Genomic DNA, 15,523 nt, shown 5'->3' with positions numbered 1-15,523 from the left:
ATATCAATGCAGACTGGTACCTGCTTTACAACTTAAAATCTTAGAGTATTACCTGGGGCACTGAGAGATGAAAAGATTTTCCCAGAGCTACCCAGCCAACATGTTTCAGAGACAGAACCCAGGTCTTCCTGAGTCCAAAACTGGCACATGTTCTATCCAAACCCAGGATCCTCTACCACATCTACTACTTATATTTCTTTACCAGAGATCCTGAACAATACAACACTGGGGAAATGTGATCGTTCAGCAAGCTACCACCGTATTCACCTCCAACTCAAAGGTTAGATTAATTTATTTTTTATCAACAAAAACACAATGTCCTCTTATGCAGCCAAAATATCACTATTAGAACTTCCAAGAACCCACACCACCAAAGCACTCACCACTTTTTAAGGTCAGATTTCACAAGCCAATCACTAATTTGATATCCTACAACTAATTATATGAAAAGAATGAACCAAGAGTCACATATATATATATATGAATAGCTTCCTTTGTTTTATAAGGAATAAAACAAAAAGCATGTTCAAGAAAGTGAGAAAGGATCCCCCCATAAAGTCATTCTAGAATATAAATCACTATTGTTTCAAAAAAAAGTCCACTTTCTTTCCATTAAGAGCTTCCAACAAGAGGAAAATCTGGTAATAAACTATTCATATATTTTTTAAGCTCCCTTCTAATATTCAATCTTCCTCAAAATCATTTTAAAACTTCTAATTAAAAATCCATGGGTTCCAAGTTTCCAAGTACTATACTTTACAAGATAATTACTGTAGGCTCCCAGCTGTGAAATAAATATTTTTTTCAAAATGCCATTTGCAATTATATAACTGGATATTAACACACAGGGCGAAAATGTAAAGTTGTTAAGGTTAGAGGTACACTATTTTACAAAACAGCTTCAGCCAGCTGTGAGAACAAAAATAGCAAGGTATCATACAAGAAAACAGAGAAGAGACAGGGGAAAATCTGAAGATTCTCCTGAGCATCACTGTCAACAACTAGTTCATGAATTGGGACATGATCTAAATAGACTGTTCCCCACTTAGAAGTTCAAGGTTTAACAGGCTCAACAAGGCACTGTGAGGCACACACAACCTTTCGAAAAAAAATCTTCAGTGGTAAAATGAACTTCTCTTAAGTCCACCATAAGGCCTTTAACGAACAACTGAGAGAGGAGTCTAACACATCCGGCTCCACTTGAAAAAGAAAAGAAAATGAAAAAAAATCAAGATTGGCAGGATGACAGAGAACCAAGCCAACAGGGCTTGTCTCCTACATTACAAAGAACTGTGGGAGGCAGCTTTGAAATAACATTTTTAAAAATAACAAAAATCCCTACAAATAGAGGAACAGATAAAAAAACTCCTAAAATATAAAATAGAACATGAAGAGATATCAGTGATATATTATTAGCAATTATAGAAAATAATTTCTATCTGGAATGTTTTAGAATTAAATGAGCAGATTCCCCAATGATAAGTAGTCAAAGGATATTTATAGACAGTTTTCACAGGATAAAAAACAAGCAATCAACAAACACATGGAAAAAATATTTTACATTACTAACAATTAGAAAAATGCATATTAAAACAATTCAAAGGTACCATCTCACAATCATCAGATTGATTAAGTTGACAAAAAAGGAAAATGAGAATTGCTGGTAAATCTGTGGGAACATAAGTACATTAATGCACTGTTGGTGAAACTATGAACTGGTCCAGCCTTTCTGGAAAGTAACTTGGAACAGTGCCTAAAAAGCTATTAAATACTACATACCCTTGACCCAATGATACCACCACTAAGCCTATACCCCTAAAGAGATCAAAGAAAGAGGAAAAGGACCCATATGTACAAAATATTTATAGCGGCTCTTTTTGTGGTAGCAAAGAATTGGAAACAGGGGATGCCCATCAATAGGGAAATGGATGAAAAAAATTATGTTACTAGGAATGTGATGCAATACAATTATGCTATAAGAAATGATGAAAGGGACACTTTCAGAGAAACCCAGGAAGACTTGAGTGAACAGATTCAGAGTAATGTGAGCAAAATAAGGAAAGCAATTTACACAATGGCAACAATATCATAGAGACAGACATTTTAAAGATTTAGGAAATGATCAACACAATGACCAACCACAATTCCAGAAGGCTCACAATGAAACACACTACCCATCTCCCAACAGAAATATAAAGGACTCGAGAATGCAGATTGAGATTTTTTTTGGACCTGGTCAATTTGGAAATTAGTTTTGCTTAACTAGGTTTTCATAAAACATAAATTCGCAACTTCAGAGGGAAAATAATTAAATGAATAGGCTTCTCAGGAAAAAAAATAATAATTATTATGGTTTAAAGAAAAAAGTAAAGTCATGAAACATAAATGCCATGATGTATTATATTATAAGCATATACCAGAATGGCATAGGGTAATATGAATGATTCATGAAGTATTGTAAAATTATGGAACCAAAATGACTAATGTCCTTTACCTACCTAAGCTCTTAGCTCTAGATAAGTCAGAGCACTTTAAAGCTCTCAGGTCTGAATTTTAGCATGATTAGGAATGAGAAAATGTGCCTAGAATGACTGAAATCATTCTTCCTTTGTGGATTAATTGATACGAATATCCTTCAAATATTATTAGTTCTAGGGCTAGCCTTTGGTGGTAATAGTTGCAAAAGAGTCCTCTGTTCTCAGAATTTTATTTCCTTAGGTTGATTATCCAGTCTTTGGCTGTCAGAATCTCAGAAATTAAAAGAATACATAAAAACATTCTCACCATAAGCAAGTCACAATTGTTTATTTTCAAATTGTTTTGTAAAGCTTTCATAAATATAATAAAGTCAAAAGAGAATCCTATTTCTATTAGTAACACTACCATCCTCCTAGGCATCAAGCAGTCAATAGACATTTATTAAATGCTACTACGTGCCAGGCACTGTGCTAAAGTCTAGGAATACAAATATGAAAAAAGTCAGCGCCTGCCTTCAGTGAGCTTGTATTCTAATAGGGAAGAAAGAAGAAAAGAAGGAAGGTGACTGGTATAGAGGCATAATAAAGAAGTCTAAAGAAGTGCAGCTGGGTGAACAATGAAGAGATGCTGGGCTTGGGGGCTCTCCTTAATGGAAGTTTTGGGAGGAGCTTATAGCTCCACCCTCCAATCAGAGAAGGAAAGGGTACCAACGAGGTGACAGTATCAATCACTGCTGCTGGCATCCTGTAGGATGATGAGATTCCTGATAATGAGGTCCCTAGGAGCATGGTAGAGGAAGTAAAAATTGAGCAACAAGACTCAAAATCTTAGGATCACCTCGGAGCACTTTTTTTTTCTGTTCCCTATATCTAAAAATTATCAAGTCCCAGTAACTCTTCAAAATCTATTCCCTCCTTCCCATTCCTGTTGCCAAATCACTGTAACTTTTGATTAGTGAAATTATCCATTTCTCTGCCTCCACATTCTCACCTCTTTAATTTATCCACTCATTCCACCCACATTTATTCAGCATATGCTAGGCTATTTTTTTCTATCCTAAAGAGATCAGAATTACTGTTGTATACACCATTCTCCAAGTCATTTGCCCTCCTTTCTCAAGGAGTTCTATACCTGGCTTGTTGCCTTTCTCTCCTCCCAGTTCTTGTTCTTATTCTAGGGAACTTCAACATTCATGCTGAGGCTCTCCTGAACACCCAGACCTCTCCATTTTTCAGTCTCCTAAAGTCCCATGACCTACTTCCCCAACTCCACTGAGGTACACACAAGGATACACACACAAGGATATTCAGATTCAGTATTTCAACACTGCCCTCATAATAACAACAGGAGGAGGAGGGGGAGAGGAGAAGGAGAAAGAAGAGGAGGATGATGATCTAGCACTCACATAGTACTTTAAATTTGACAAAGCATCGTGTAAACATTACTTCATTTTATCCTCGGAACAATCCTGGAGGTATTATTTTCATCCCGATTTTACATACTGGGGCTAAGAGAGGTTAAATGACTTACTCAAAGTCACACAGCTAGTGTATGAGACAGGATTTGAATTCAGGTCTTCCTGAGTCCCATTGTTCTATTTCACCAATTTAGATGGCCCCAATTTCTACTTCCTTAATAAAAAGCTCTGCAATTACTTTATCAAATCACAACTTCGTATCATTTCACACCTCCTTGTGCCTTACCGCTCCTAAACCTATTTACCGCCTCCCTCCTCAAAACAACCTTTAATCCTTCCACCTTTCACTATTTTCCTCAAATTATTACTCCTGCTCTACTTCCCTATACTCTTAAATCTCTAAATTCCTTGTCTTATTGCTACTCCTCTCTTGCCAAAACCCAGGCCTGGATTACTCCCTACCATCTGTCTCCTCTGTTTATGCTGATGAATGGAGATACAAGAAATCACATAACCAGGGTGACTGGGAACAGCATGAATTTATGTTATCAAATCTCAAGTGGAATGTCACAGCAGCAAGGGAATGTTTTATTCCTCCCTATCTTACTTCCAAAAGATGTTATTCCAAACTTTCTCTTTTTTCCCTCAAGCCTCCCACACCTCTCCAACCCTCCACACTCTCAGCTGAGGACTTCCCCTTTTACTTCACTGAGAAAATTTAGGTCATATGTCATGAGCTCCTTCTTCCCCATATTCTTTTCATCTCAAAATCCCCTGACATAATCCCCTACATTCTCTTGCCTTATTTTTTAGTTCATGGAGATAGTCCATTTCCTGCTGGGGGAAACCCCTCTACATATGCCCTAAATTACTTATCTTTCCATGTTCCCGAGCAAACTGTCCCTTCAATTATCTCCCTCTCACTTCAATCTTCAATCTCTCCTTAACCACTAGTTTATTTCTTCTTACCTTCAAGCATGACCAAGTCTCTCTCATCCTTAAAAACAACCAGGCACTATCTCAAACTACCATTCTATATCTCTCCTCCCTTTCTGACCCACTCATAGAAAAAAACTTTTTTTTATTCATTGCCTCCACTTTCTTTCTTCTCACTGTTCAACATTTTGTAATTTGGCTTCCATCCTCATCATTCAACTAAAACTGCTTTCTCTAAAGTTACCAAAGATCCCCATGGTCTGCTGTTGCATTTAACACAATTGACCACCTTCTCCTCCTAAGCACTCTCTCCTTCCTGAGTTTTACTGACACTACTCTGTCCATTTTCTGCTCCTACTTGTCTGGCTCTCCCCAGTCTTATTGTTTAGGTCATTACCTCAACCATCCCCCCTCCCAATTGGGGGTGTTCTTCTAGGGTCTGTCTTGGGCTTTCTTCTCTTTCTACAAGCTTTCTCTTAGTAAGCTCACCAGTTCCGATGGTTTTAATTATTATCTCTAAGCAAATGAGTCACAGATCAATATACCTATCTCTAGTCTCTCCCTCAAGTTGCAGTCCCACATTACCAATTGGCTACTACTGAAATGTACTGGATGTCCTAGAGACTATTTCAAACTCAGAATATTTTCAAAACAGAACTCATTATCTTTCCCCAAAACCCACCCCGATTCCAAACTTTGATATTTCTGTAAAAGGCACCACCATTCTTCTTCCTGTTTCCCAGGATCAAAACCTCAGTGTTATCCTCAACTCTTTGCTCTCCCTAATATATCTTATTAGTTATCAAATCGGGCATTTCTTCATCCACATCTGACTCCTCTCTACTCAAACAGCTATGAGGTACTTATCACTTCTAATCTAAGGTGTTACAATGGCTTCCTAATTGAGGTCTCTGCCTCATCATTTCCTACTACAATCTATACTCTTTAAAGATGCAAAAATGATTTTACTCAAATGGTATAATAATCATATGCATTTGCTCTAAAAAATAAAAATGTTTAAAAGATGATGAAAAGATGAATACTGATCACGGAGCGGATAGGAAACCACTGGAGCATGGGAGTGATGTGGTCACACCTACAATATCAATTTGGCAGGTATATGGAAGATGAATTGGAATAGGGAGAGACATAAGAGAGGAAAAATCAATTAGGAATATACTGCAATAGTCTAGTCAAGATGTAGTGAAAGTCTGAGGAAGCTAGTGGATTTAGAGTAAAGAATCAAACATAACACCAAGGTTTCCAACTGTGGTGGACTAGTAGGATGATGGCATCCTCTAAAGAAATAAGGAAGTTCAGAATAGATGTGGGTTTTATGGAAAAGATAATGTGACAGATCTGGAATGCAGGCTTCAACCCATTTATATTTTCTCATCCTGTGTGAATCACCATGGCCCACAAAAAAGAAAAAAAAAAGAAAGAAAACAAACAAAAAAACAAGAAGGGGGAGGGTTTCTTACTGATACTGCCTAGGACACAGAGCCTGCCAAGCAAAGCATGAATGGACCTAATAATAACTGGCATTTATAAAGCATTTTAAGGTTTTCAAAGCCTGAGAGTGAGAGGCATTATGTGACTTGCCCAGGGTTAGTCTAGTAAGTGACCAAAGTGGTTTGTGAACTCAGGCCTTCTTGATGCCAGATCGAGCACTCTATTCTCTATGCTACCTAGTTGATGATCTAAAGGGAGAAGAGGACAGGATGTGAATACAATGGGGTGAGTGGAATTTTGCCTATGTAGCTGCTAATGCAGGTGTGCCTAGAGAGGTTAGGTTATAACCTTACAGCAGAAAGTCAGAGGTTAGGAGCTTTCAGAGCCCAGGAGGCCAGAAGTAGAGGGGGATAAGAAGGGAAATACTGAAGAGGAAGCAGGATGGTGTTGGAGACAAGCCCTGTGACTGGTTACTCTGAGGAGAGTGAAATACAACCCATCTTTGCAACCCCACCATAGTTACTCCTTGGGGTCATGCCACATGACAACCACTATTGCTCAGATTATAGTCTTCAATATTCTTTGACCACTGACATTACTGAATCAAAGAAACTACCTTTGGTAGTAAAAAGTTTCTGTTCTGATTTTTTAAACGACTGACCTCTTTAGTGACAGTCTAAGCAAAAACAACAAGTACTTCATGGATTAGTGAGACGTTTTACTTAATAATAAAACGTCTCCTCTAGAAAACAAAGCATTATTTTTTTCAAATGTTTATCATTTAGTACCATCTGTTTCATCCTTAAAGGACAAATATTTTACCAACTACCTTTCACAATTTTTTTTAATCATCTCTTTACTTACTGTTCATTATTTTTCTTTCCACTTCCATTTGAAAGGGAGCTCTTTTAGTCTTTAAATTATATTAGAAATGTCCATCAGCATCAGTAGAGGGAGTTTTCACTCATTCATTGGAAGTTCCCAACACCATGAAATTACAAGTCCACACCTCAAAAAACAAATGCCTCCTTCTTCACATTGCCTTTGTGTATGACTCCAACCTTTTCACAATGACAAAATTAAACCCCTGATCTTTATGATCATTTGGACTACATACTCGATTTTGCTTTTGTGACACACTATCCATAAACCCAATTCATCATTAAAAACAAATTTGAAACAAGGAGGGAAAGAACACCCAAGATCATCACTTTAAACTAAACCAAAATGTCTTAAGAAATGCTATACCATTTTGTCAATTTGTCTCTCCTATCCTCAATCATTCACCGTAAATAAACAGGAGTAACTAAAAAACATGTTCCAAAAAATTTTCTAAACAACCTAATGGTGGGCAGTAAAGGAAAGAAAGAGTTGATTAAATGATCCATTTTTAACAAGTCAGCTTACCACTGTTTACACAAAAATGCCTATTCTACTCTCAAACTCCAAGAGTCAGAAGATGGAAGATGATCATGGCTGCAGAACTAGAAGGAAAAGCAGAGGCCATCTAGTGAAACCCATACATTTTACACATGAAGAAACTGAGGTCCAGAAGGGTTAAGTGATTTGCTAAGGACACACTGTCATAAGCAAGAGAGGCATGATAAGCTAGCTATTTTTTCATGTGTTTCTTAAGTCTACATTCTCTTCCTATCATTACTTCAAGAGAAAAACTATGGCATTTAAATAAAATATGAAGCTTATTTAATCAAACAGAAGATCCACAAACATTCCTTCCTTCAGCAACTCAAACTTTAAAGACAACTTTAATTTAAAAGCAGCATCATAAAAACTTCACTTCATTAAGGTCTATACCAGGGTGATGGCAGTGTTAGAGGAGAGAAGAAGGCATATACAAGAGATGTTATAAAGATAGGATCAATAAAACTTGGCAAAAGACTGGTTAAGGAAGTGTGAGAAAGTGAGAGAGTCATGGATGACACATCATTGTGAGCCTGAGAAACTGGGAGGGTGGTGATACCTTTGACAGTAAGCAATGAGAAAGTTAAGAAGAGGGGAGGGCTTCAGGGAAAAGATCATAGCTTCAATTTCGGACTTTGTGAGTTTAAAATATCCTTGGGATATCTAGTTCAAGATGAGCAATAGACAGTTTTGATATTAGAGAATGGAGGTTAGGAGAGAGGCTAGGGCTCAATAAATAGATCTGCAAACCATATGTATAGAGATAATAATTGAATCCATGGGAGCTGATAAGATCACTAAGCCAAACAGGATCAAGGAAGAAGAAAAGGGAGCCCAGGACAGAACCTGGGGGTATACCCAGAGGAAGAGGGCTTGATCTGGATGAAGATCCAGCATAGAAGACTGAAGAGTGGTCCAACAAGTAGGAGGGAAATTAGGAGATAAACTGGCACAAAAAACCTAGAGAGAAGAGAGTATCAAGGAGAAGAGGATGACTCACTGGCTCTGCAAAGGCTGCAGAGAGGTCAAGAAGGATTAAGATTGAGAAAAGGTTCTGATAACTTTGCAAATAGCAGTTTCAAATTGCAATCAAACTGCAAAGTTAAGAAAAGAGTGAAAAGAAAGGGAGTGGAGGCAACAACAGTAGACAACCTTCTCAAGTTCAGCCTCAAAAATGAAGAAAGATATAGGATGATAGTAAAGATGGATGGATCAAAGTAATGTTTTAGTTTGGTTTTTTGTTTTGTTTTAAGGGTAGAAGGGACAAGACTATGTTTTTAGGGATCAGGGAAGCAGCCAGTAGACAGAGATTAAATATTAGTGAGAGAGGAGGGATGATAGAGGTTGCAATCTGCTAGAGAAAATAGGCTGGCATTGGATCATTTGTGAATGTAGAGGTTACCTTGACAAGGAAAAGGACCACCTCTTCATGTGAGACAGGAGTGAAGAAAGTGGCAGAAGTTGTCTAAGTGATCTGAGATGAGAAGAGGGAGCTCTAGGAGAATGGGCTCAATTTTCACTATTAGAGGGCAAAATAAAGATAGAAGGAATCCACTAGTCATTTCCTGGATGGAACCCCAAAATTACAAGTCCAAGAAATGGCATAGCCAAAATCTAGAAGCTTCATATCAAAGAAAAATACTGTAAGTATCTAGAGAAAGAAGCAGTTTAAATATCAAAGAACCACAGTTAGGACGATAAAAATTCTGGCAACTTCAACTGTAAATAAGAGAACATCTTGGAATAAAACATTCCAAAAATATAACTTATCTTGCAAAGTTGAGTATAATCCTACAAAGGAAAAAAAAGGATTTTTAAAAGAATAGAGAATTTTTAAGTATCCTTGGCAATAAGACCAGACCCAAATGCAAAAACAAAACTCAAGAGAAACCTATAAAAGTACGTTTACCTGAGTGATAGGATGGAACTGTATAATGATGAATGGTCAGCATGAGGGAGAAGAAACAAGAACTTTAGTATCTTGCTTTCCTGAATGTAGTAAGCCAGCATTTCTTCCACAGGGTTTTTCCATAATGGGTATTCCAGAGTTCTTCTACTAAGGCATTTAAGGGATATTAACATATCTCTTAATAATGGAGGGATTGGCTACATCAATACTGCCTTGATGGGAGCACTGTGTTCTAACAATCATTCTTTTAAATCCTTTCCCATTTTTGGTTATCACTACTACTACATTCAGTAATTGGTTTCTTTTAGTTCACTGTAAGTTAATTAGAATACCATATAAATTAAAAGAACTAATAAACATAGCATTTATTATCTTGGTATAGCACATCAACCTTGTCATCACTAATTCACATTCCCAGTCATTGTCAGCCTTCTCTCTACACTGTCTGCGTGTTTAATGTGCAGCTAGCCCATAGCAGTAGAGCAAGCTCTTTAGCTAAATCTCTTGTATTTATACATTCAAAAGGAAGTTAAAGAGAAGGCAGGTATGGCCATAGGAGTCTGGATTCCAAAAAAGGAATAAGAGCTCAGTGCTTTCAAAAGAAAGCCCCCCAAGATGGCCAGATCCAGAAGGATGATGAGGGAAAGCAATAGCTTATTAGTTGCTACTTATCTGTAAATCAAATTGTAGGATCCTTCAGCTTCTGTCAAGTTTTTATTTGTATTTACCAGTCAAATCCAACTGGTCTCTTTGGTCACCCAGTTTTTTAATGATCTTAGTGCCAAACCAGTCTGTCTCAGTAGCAATCCAAAAGGAGCACTCAATTCTTAGTGGCTTAGTTCAGGCTACTGGTACCTTGCAGAAGCAACACTTTGAGACTGTAGGCTATTCATGTGCTCATTCTCTATAGCACATGTCCCATACCTGCATTCTTCTCAGCCCCCAAGTGCCACTGTCAGTGGATTGTTCATCTCCTGCTGGTCACTAGCAAGGTCTATCCAGTAGTGAAGGTTGACAACAATAGAGTTGTAAAAGGATAGGAGGCATACTGGAGCTCCTCCTCTTCCATGTCTGCTAGTGTTTCATTTGTTTTCTGTTGCTTCTCATCAAAATCTCTGATTAACTTCTTTTTTCTCTTTGAGTTTCATTGGTCCTAGGAGCTACTCAGGAACCACCTTGAGACTGAGAAAATTGGCAGGTTGAATAGCTTGTCCAAGGTCCCAGAAGAAGTAAGGAGCAGAGCCCATGTTCCAATCCAAGGGCTCTGACTCCTAATCTAGTGCTTTTTGGCTCTATGCCAAGAAAAGGGAAGGTACGTATGCAATAACAGGTCAAAAATTATAATATTTACCTATTGATAGGGCTCCATGCCAACAGTAATCCAACCTTTAAAAAATGATGTGTCTAAACCAAGAGTTCTCAGCCTCTCAACCTGGAATGTTACCTTTCAAATATGGACAAACTTGACCTGATCCAAAACTGATGTAGAATAATTTCTGTCTACAAAGGCAGTTTCATAAATCAATCAAGGAAAAGTGTGCTCTCATCTAACTGGCTACATTAGCTAAGAGGGTATCCAGTAGCTGGACAAGAGATAAGCATTTTGGAGGCAGATTAGCCAGTGGCATGATTCAGATAGCAAATTAAATATAATTTCTTTTTATGTGCAACAGACAATGAATGAATCAGGCTATACGGATTGATCAAATCTGCCATCCTACATATTTGTGGTAAGAAAGGAGATGGGGAAAAAGATTTAAACAGGATGCAAGGTGGCTCCAATCTCAAGCAATGGAGAAAGAATCCCATCCTTTTCAGAAGATTAATTTTACATTAATGTGGAACAGGAGCAGGACTGAAGGCATTCTCCCACTGCTCAAGAAGCTCTGTCAAAAAGCAGATTAAGAGGTAAAAGCCAAATGGAAAATGGCAAGGAAATAAAAATAAAGGGCAAAGAATGGATAGCAAATGTAAAGGAAAACAAAAAAGAAAGGGGAAGGAAGTAGAGGAAAGATGAGTAGAGAGTAGAAAATAAAGGGAGAATATTCAAAGAAAGCAAGTCAACAAGCATGTATTAATTAAAGGCCTACTATGTGCCAGGCACTGTGCTAATAGATGAGGATTTAAAGAAAAGTGAAAGATAGCCCCTGCTCTCAAGGAGCTCACTGTCTAAAGGGAGAGAGAACATTGCAACATCGATGTACAAACAAGCTCCATACTAGATAAATTGGAAATAATCTCAGAGGGGAGGCACTAAGATCATTTACTATGCTCAATATGAATACACACACACACAAACATATGTGTGTGTGTGTGTGTATAGATATATATATGGCCAAAGACTGATAGTTTTCCACAAGGCTGACTCTGCACTGAGATGTTATTTTGTCATCCATACCAAAGAAAGAAGATAGTAAGTAACATTTAACACCTATGACAGTAATTCATGATTCCTTCATTTTGTTTTAAGACTAAGGGTCAGGCATGAGGAAGAGAAATAGAATGATTAGAAAACTATGAGGTTTCATCACCTGAAGTCTAAAAAATCTCAAAAGGCAATCTTCAGAGTTGCCTAAATACATTTTTTAAAAATCCATTTATGTATATCCATAGGTAAACATACAAGTTGGGGGTGCAAGCTTTAAATGACCTTAAAACAATTAAATTAAAAAATGTATGTTTGAGCTAAACTGTGTACCTTCCTTAGCCTAGCACAGAAAACACTTAAATATTTGTTGAACTGAAGGGGCAATTCTTTCAAATTACTTTAGTACACAGAGAGTTCCTGGAAATGGGAGGAGAAAGGAAACCAGGCAGAATACAGCATGCCATATGGCATATAATAAAGAGGAGGATGGGGAGAAAGGGAAAAGAGAAGACAAACAGGAAACACAAGAGGGGAAGGTGGGCAGAAAGTAAAGAGGAGGGGAGGAAAGAAGGAAAAGGAATAGAGTGAAGAAGAAGAAAAAAATGATATCGTCTGAGTGAATGAATGCCATGGTAACACTGAAGCATTAGATTTACAAGCATTTAGAAATAAAGTTAAGGTTATTTAGCCTGCGTGCTCCACTTATTTGCCAATTTGACTGCTCACCATAAATTAATCTGAGACAATAAGAGCTGAGAAGATAAAGGGAGGGGAAAGGTAAGACTGTCCAATGAATATAACCAAATGGAATACAGATGTTGAAGGACTAACCATTTTAAATTAAAAGTTATTCTTACAACCAGAATCTGAATTTTGCCATGAAGTTTTATATTAATGATGTAAAAGAAGGACTTAACTAAATAGCTATAATAGACAACTTTGTTACAAAGTTACAAATTATTAAAGTTGTACTGAAAAAAAATATGGGCCAGAATTGGCACAATTAGAAATGGCCAGAAGCTAAAGCTGGAAGGCATCACCTATGTCATTAACTAACCTTGGCATATAGGCCTAGTTCTTTATATAGACATCTCTACCCACAGCTTAGCCTGACATACTCCATGCTGAGAGGAGGTGGGTGTGAGAAAGGTTATTGCCATCCATCACTTTGAAAATTAATAGCATGATAATAGTTAAGGGAATAAAGGTACAGCACTGTGTGAACTTATGTCAAATACAATTCGCCACCAAAAAAGCGTAGGCCAAGTCCATTCATAACATTCCCTTCCCAAGGCCACCTACAAGTTAACTCATTATCCAAATGCCAAAGACAGCAGCATGCACACATTCTCAGCCAATAAGTCACTGCTATAAAAGCTGCATAAACATTTCCAGCCCAATCAGCTATTAATAATAGAATGAGACAGGAAAACAGTTTCCGAATATTGCACAAATAGCTAGAATTCAACAGCTCTGAAAGCAAAAGATGTAAAAATGTTTCCAACTTATATTTTTAGAGCATCTCATAGAATAAAATATGTTGTTGTTTTTTCTATATACATTTTAGGAGATCAAAAAATAGAAAATGTACTCTGCTTGGATCTGGAGAGGAAGAATATAGTCTCAGAACAATTCCTAAGTCTTGTGAAATATTAGCACTTAAAAGTTACATAAAGGTTAACAGACTACACTGCCATTGATTTTTAAAATTTTGTGTCAAAGTCTTCCCAGAGCTCCAGGTTCTTGGGGGGGGGGGGCGGGGAAGAGGAGGAATTAGGAAGCTTATGTCTCATTCAGCTATAAATAAGAGCCATATTTGTTGAAATAAAAATAACTTTAAAAAACCTGATTCCTCTCAATGCCATCTCATGACATTATTTAACACATTAAATGCTGTGTATAAATCATACATGATAACTATGGTTCTTCCCTCAAGGGAATTTACAAGAGAACTTAGCAACAAGACAAAGGAGGAATATTTGTTCACTGAACATTTGTAACAGCTGTTGGAATATACAGAATTAACTATAGAGTCTCAATAGAAACAAAAGCTATTTTCTCCTTACTATCTTATGGAAAAATCCTAATTTTAGCACTGATATCTATCATGTTCACATTTAAAAAATACATTCACAATTCTTATACCCCAGTCCAGTGAAGTTTAAAAAAACCTTGAAAAAGTATCTCAACAGCCAATCCTACTGAAAATGGAAAAACAAAGCACCTGTTAAAGTTAGTGGTTCTTTATTTAAAATGTTCTTTCTTTTCTTCCTCAGAAGTTCTAATCCAATGCTTCATTTTGGCATAGGGGGAACTAAGCCAAGAAGGAGTTCAAGTCTCTAGCAGGTTCAGGAAAGTTGGAAAAGTTAGAGTATGGTCCGAGTGATACACTGTAGGTCTGTTACTCCAGAAAGAGCGGTCTCATTATTTCTATTTGTATCCACAGTGCTATGAATACAGTGGGTGCTTATTAAATTCCTGTTTATCAACTAATTGATAGACCAGCTTAGTTTAAAGAGTCTTAGATTTGGTATCATGTGAGTTGAAGGGTGATTAATTTTTGGTCACAACATCCAAATTCTACTGAATCATCATCATAAAAGTTCACATTTGTATAACGTGAAAATTTACAAAATGCTTTTCTCAGAAAAGACAGGTAACATACAGGGTGGGTATCACAAGTACTATTTTCCTTATTTTGTGGATGAGGAAACTGAGATTAAAAGACACAAAATGATTTGTCAAATGTCACACAGCTTGTGTCCCAGGTAGGATTTGAACCAAGTTCTCCTTGTTCTCCAAATCATTCTTTCCACTATACAATCCTATCATTATCATCATCAGAACTGACACTTGTATATTGTTTTAATGTTTTCGAACATTGTCACAAGGAGGAAATAAACCAGATCTAAAAAATCATAGACTGATTAAGCAACAAATCCATAAGTTCTTTTCCTTAAAACTTTGTCCCCACACTGAAGTCCTTATTTAAGGAGACCTTTGAGAAGTGAGTTCCCCTGACAAATGAGCACAGATTTTTTTTTCCTTTTAAACTAAGTCTGTTTTCTTCTAAATTCTGTATAGTCTTCCAAACTACCTTAACTTCTGGAGTCACTTTAATCTCCTAAATGGGTCAAATTTTAAAAAAAAGTTCCATCATACAAAGTACCTGTTTTCAAATAGGTTATTTTGCATTTGACATGAACTTTGCCAGTAAAGTGTTATATAGAATCATTTGTTTTCCACTGTGAAAGTTGGCTGTGAAAAATAGGTACATTTAAAATCATGGAATATTGGAGTTGGAAGGAACCTAGAAGAAAATGTCCTATAAAACTGCCAAGATTTCAGCAGATATTGGTCCAGATCCTGCCAAGATCAAACATTCCAAATACCCATTTGACAGATGAAGAAACTCAAGTCAACAGAAGGAAAGAAGTAATCTGCCCAAGATCACGTAAGGAATCAGCGGCAGAATTCAGGCCAGGAGCCAGGGCTCCTCAGTGCCAAGACAGTGGACTTTCCAAGATTACTGAGATCTTCT

The 15,523-nt window shown here is 37.1% G+C and overlaps 1 protein-coding gene and 1 pseudogene across 4 annotated transcripts in view; both read right to left on the bottom strand.

Annotated features, from left to right (window-relative positions):
- Window positions 1–15,523, bottom strand: part of RASAL2 (RAS protein activator like 2) — a 353,760-nt gene that overhangs the window by 273,902 nt on the left and 64,335 nt on the right. The window lies entirely within an intron of this gene.
- Window positions 10,133–10,861, bottom strand: LOC118845911 (annotated as a pseudogene).

Source organism: Trichosurus vulpecula, chromosome 4 (assembly GCF_011100635.1).
Source record: "Trichosurus vulpecula isolate mTriVul1 chromosome 4, mTriVul1.pri, whole genome shotgun sequence".
NCBI lineage: Eukaryota > Metazoa > Chordata > Mammalia > Diprotodontia > Phalangeridae > Trichosurus > Trichosurus vulpecula.
The sequence above is the reverse complement of the archived record's forward strand: the minus strand, read 5'-3'. Positions and strand labels throughout refer to the sequence as shown.